At 42.7% G+C, this 5,368-nt stretch overlaps 1 pseudogene; it reads left to right on the forward strand.

The window, feature by feature from the left end:
• Positions 1–4,203, forward strand: part of LOC118562839 — a 6,232-nt pseudogene extending 2,029 nt beyond the window's left edge.
• Positions 4,204–5,368: the final 1,165 nt, after the last annotated feature.

Raw genomic sequence — 5,368 nt, forward strand, 5'->3', positions numbered from 1 at the left:
GCGAAGGCTGAGCTGTGTAATGAGTGAAAATGCTGCTTCATTTAAATGGCGAGTGTGTCTGTTAGGAATGCATTAGAGTCTGCAGAAGAAGCGTAGAACATATTATTGACAGACAGGAAACCGCTGTCTCCGAGGTTGATACAATAATTTATTACTACTCAGAAACGAATGCCACCGCCAGAATTGTGCTTTCATTAATTTCAAATTTAGTTTTAATTTCAAGCTGTTGGCCCTTGAGAAGAATAAGGTGGCAGTGTGTTTGAGGAGACAGTTTTTCCCTCATCCATGTTTCACATCATTTTCTATCCCTTTAAGCTCTCCATCTGTATTCTTTTCTTACTGGTTTATTTCATGCAATGCAGAATGTGGGGGTTAGACATGGAAGGAAAGAGGAGTGAAATTTGAAATCACTGGAATACAAATTATGTTTAAACTAAGGCTAAAGCATCAATTTAACAAAGTAAATACTTAAAAATAAAGCATTTTTTCAGTATTATCCTAACAAGGTTCTTTTTTTTCTCTTTTTCTGAACAGCTTATGTCCCTGACGATGAGAAGGAAGTAGCCTTGTTGGATGAGGACCTTGATGGAGAAGACTCCGCTCAAGAGGGGGAGGAGCCTGCGAACAAGCTCCTCTGTCAGGACAAGGATTTCATTTTCAAGGACAGGCCAGAGTCTGCTGGTATCCATGACTCGCCCAATGCAGCTGACTTTTCTGGTCAGGATCTGGACAGCGAGTCTCATCTGAGTGAATCATCAGACAGAATGTCTGATTTTGAAAGCTCCTCACTGAAAAATGAGGAAGACGTCCTCCTTTCTAAAGACCTTTCAAATGAACTGTCCCCCTCCTCTTCCTCAGCCATGATGGCGGCAACCAATGCTGCTGCCTCAGTAAGTGGAGATGAGGCCATATTGGCTGCCACAAGTTCTGTGGCTGACAGCCTTGAGAAGATGAAGGCAATTTACACTTCCTTTCTGAGCAATTCCTATTGGTCGACACTAAATCTGAACCTGAGTCAGCCACCTGCAGAAAGCCTCCTCGCAGTCATAGTAGCAGCAGTAGCAGTAGCAGCAGCAGTAGTTTGTGGCAGTGGGGGTTATGACTGGCATCAGTCTGCTGTGGCTAAAAGTCTCCAGCAGGCTTCCCAGAACCACCACAACAGACTGAGCATGGTGCAACATCCCACAGTGGCTGTAACAACATCTTCTACAGAACCCAACCTCTTTAGCACTGTTCAGCTTTACCGGCAAAGCTCCAAGCTATATGGCTCTATATTCACTGGAGCCAGCAAATTTCGTTGTAAGGACTGCAGTGCTGCTTATGATACTCTAGTAGAGCTTACAGTACACATGAATGAGACAGGCCACTATCGCGATGATAACCACGAGACAGATAGTGAGGGAGCTAAACGCTGGTCAAAACCCAGGAAGCGCTCCTTACTAGAGATGGAAGGGAAGGAAGATGCACAGAAAGTGCTTAAGTGTATGTACTGTGGACACTCCTTTGAATCCCTTCAAGATCTCAGTGTCCACATGATCAAGACGAAACACTACCAGAAAGTGCCTCTGAAAGAACCTGTTACACCAGTAGCCGCCAAGATCATCTCCTCTGCTCGAAAGAGAGCCCCAGTTGACCTGGACATCCCCAGTTCACCTGACTCTAACGGAGGTACCACGCCTAAGCCTGCCTCCTTCAGTGACACTAATGACATACTGCAAAAGATTAGCAACCCCTACATTACACCTAACAATCGCTATGGACACCAAAATGGTGCCAGCTATGCCTGGCAGTTTGAATCCAGGAAGTCGCAAATCCTCAAATGCATGGAGTGTGGCAGCTCTCATGACTCACTGCAGGAACTAACTGCTCATGATGAGGTGACAGGCACTTTATTAAAGGTACCAATTCTGCTATAAAGAAGGGTAAACCAATTATAGAGTCCCAACCCCCTACATCCAACTCAGCAGTTTGAAGAAAAAGTGCAGTCAGTTCCCTTGGCTGCCCCAACGTTCTCCTCTCCACCTGCCCCTGTTTCCTCCCTCCAACTAGCATCTCACCCACAACAATGGTTGTGGAAATAAGAAGGAGGAGAAGGAAGAAGAATGTACTCGAGAGTCCATTATTAAAACAATGCCAATAACCACAGCAAAGATAAGAGGACAGAAGTGGAAGAGGAAGCTGAAGAGAAGTTCGATATTTCTTCAAAGTACACCTACTTGACTGAAGAAGATCTGGATGAAAGTCCAAAGGGGGGGCTTGACATCCTCAAGTCCTTGGAGAACACAGTGACCTCAGCCATCAACAAAGCCCAGAATGGAGCACCAAGCTGGGGGTGGATACCCCAGCATTCATGCAGCTTACCAGCTTCCAAACATAATGAAGCTTTCTCTTGGTAACTCCGGAAAGAGTTCTCCGCTTAAATATATGTTTCCTGGAGGGGAGATTCTCTCTCCTACTGGTAAGAGTCAACCACTGATTTCCCCTCCCAGCTGTCAGACCTCTCCACTGCCTAAAAACAACTTCCAAGCAATGGAAGAGCTAGTTAAAAAAGTGACAGAGAAAGTAGCTAAGGTAGAGGAGAAAATGAGGGACCCCCGGTATGATTGTGAATGATTTACCCCTGAGGCAAACCACACCCTCACCCTGCATCAGCGAGACAGAAGACCTAACCCGAGGAGAGTCCCCAAAGGAAGCATAGCAGGAGACTGTAAAACTCCTGAAAATACAAGTGTAAGGGAAACGGCAAACAACGAAAATGGAAACAAATCAAAAAGATTCCAATAGTAATACTTCCACAAAGGAGAGAAAAGGGAGAATGGAGTGGAGCCCACTGCTGTGACGCCCCCAGTGCCAGCCTCTCTGTGTGGCAGCACAGCCATTATTACAGACCATTCCCCTCCAGAACAGCCGTTTGTAAACCCTCTTAGTGCTTTGCAGTCCGTATGAACGTCCACCTGGGGAAGGCTGCTAAGCCTGCCATGCCCTCACTTGACCCATGAGCATGTTGTTCAAGATGAAGCAACAGCCTGGCAGAGAAAGCAGCAGTGGCTTCCTCCACTCCACCAGCAACACACCAAAAAGTCTAATAACCATTTAGATCACTACTTCTACCTTCACCATCTAAACAATGAACCAACCTATAGATCTCACCAAAGGAAAAAATGCTGATAAAGGCAGTAATGGTGGTTCTTTGGGTTCAACTACACTTCTTCTTCTACCAACTCCACCCCATCAATTTCTCCCTCCTCTGCTGTCAGTGTGACAAAAGCCTCTGCTACAGTAGCTTGCTTCATGTCCACCCTCGCCTTTGAGAGAAAATGCACTGTCGGATATCTCCGACATGCTGAGAAACCTGACAGAAAGCCAAGCACTGTCCAAGTCATCCACACCAACCAGTCAGTCCGAGCGCTCTGACATTGAAGGTGCCACACAAGAAGAAATTGAAGATGTTTCACCTGCTCAGAAACGCAAAGGCCAGCCAGTCAACTGGAACCCTCAACACCTCCTTATATTACAAGCCCAGTTTTGCTTCTAGTTTGAGACAAACAAACGATGGCAAATATATGATGTCTGACCTGAGCCCACAGGGACAGAATGCACATCTCCCGTTTCACAGGTCTGTCAATGACTACAATATCCCACTGGCTGGCTAATGTTAAGTATCAGTTGAGAAGAACCGGTGGGACCAAGTTCTTAAAAAACTTGGATTCAGGCCACCCAGTGTTCTTCTGCAGTGACTGTGCGTCTCAGATCGCTCACCATCCACCTACGTCAGCCACCTGGAATCCCACTTAGGCTTTCGTCTTCGAGATCTGGCACAAACTTTCCGGGGAGCAATTGCTCAGTCAACTATCACAGCAACATCATCATCAACGTCACACCAAAGGACTCTCTGAAAAACTGTTCTCTAATCTTCACCCATCCAGCCACCCGCTACCATCTTCCCTTCCAACCTCGGTACCAGCATCATTACCGATCTCACTATCCTCATCCTTAACAACATCTTTGCCATCAACTGAATCTCCTTCTTCCTCTCCCGATGATGATGAAAGTGGTGCAGTCTACCAGTGCAAGCTCTGCAACCGGACTTTTGCGAGTAAGCATGCAGTTAAACTTCACTTGAGCAAGACGCATGGGAAATCCCCCGAGGACCATCTGATGTATGTGTGTGAGCTGGAGAAACAGTAGCACTGAACAATGCAGGACTTTACAGTACAGCTCTCTTTCCTGCTGTGCCACTCTTTAGCCTTTGACAGACATTTAAAAGGATTACGAAGAGAAAAATGATGAAACTGCACAAACATGCCATTAAACTACTGCTAAGAGGGTTGGCACATTGTGTTTCACTTGTGTTGTTAGAGTTTTTCTGTTGTTTTTATTTTATTTTATTTTAAATATGAGGATGACTTATTCCAGCCCAATTGTTCTTATTTTACCATTCTTCTCTGAAGAACAGTCATACTTGAAGCATTTTAAATTGAAAAGATAAAATGAAGGTATAGAAAGATTCTTAAATGGTGTGATGAGTTTTTCTCTGTTTAATATAATTTAGGGTTATTGATATTTTGGCTTACACTGCATGCATATCAATAAATCAATTTTGTTAAATATTTTATAAGTACATCTGGTGCAATTTCTCTATTTTGTTGTTTCTGTTTTTTAACCTCTGGTAGCTTTTTTATCCATAAGTCAGCATTTAAAATGTAACCTTGTGGATACTTCAAAGCATAAAAATATAAGAATTACTGTACATTGTTTCAACATTGCTTGTTTTCTAAACATCTACTGTGATCAGTCTAATCCCAAAAAGAAATGCATATTGAAAAGATTCTTCAGTGCAGGAATTTCACCCGGAGCTGCATTTTATGACTGCGAAATTCTCACAAGTATTAACACAAACATTGTAAGGAGAAGAAAGAAAATTTTATATTTTCTTTTGATTGATCAGGGACCTATGATATTCAGGTCTGTGTAAAATATGTAAATAAAAACATCCAATTAGTTCATGTTAAAAATTATGCATCATTTCTATATTTTTTAAGTTAAAAGGATTGTGACTATTTGCTGGTGCACTGCACACTATATGAAGACATAAACTTGTTTTGCACAATAGTTTTATAAATATGTTATGTAATTGAAAATACGACAAAAGGGAGGTAAAAGTGTAAATCTTTTTATTCTCAGCTAATACTCAAATGGTTGGAAATGTTCTTTTTTTCAAAACCAGAAACTGCTCTACACTTGCCCCTGAATGAACACTCAAAATATTAAAGGTTGTACAAAAATATGTTACTTTATGAATATATTTACTGTGTAAGCTGTTATTTAAAAGCACTCTTGGTTGTTTCATATTGTTGAATGCCTATTT

The sequence above is a fragment of the Fundulus heteroclitus genome, chromosome 4, assembly GCF_011125445.2.
Source record: "Fundulus heteroclitus isolate FHET01 chromosome 4, MU-UCD_Fhet_4.1, whole genome shotgun sequence".
In the NCBI taxonomy this organism is placed as follows: domain Eukaryota; kingdom Metazoa; phylum Chordata; class Actinopteri; order Cyprinodontiformes; family Fundulidae; genus Fundulus; species Fundulus heteroclitus.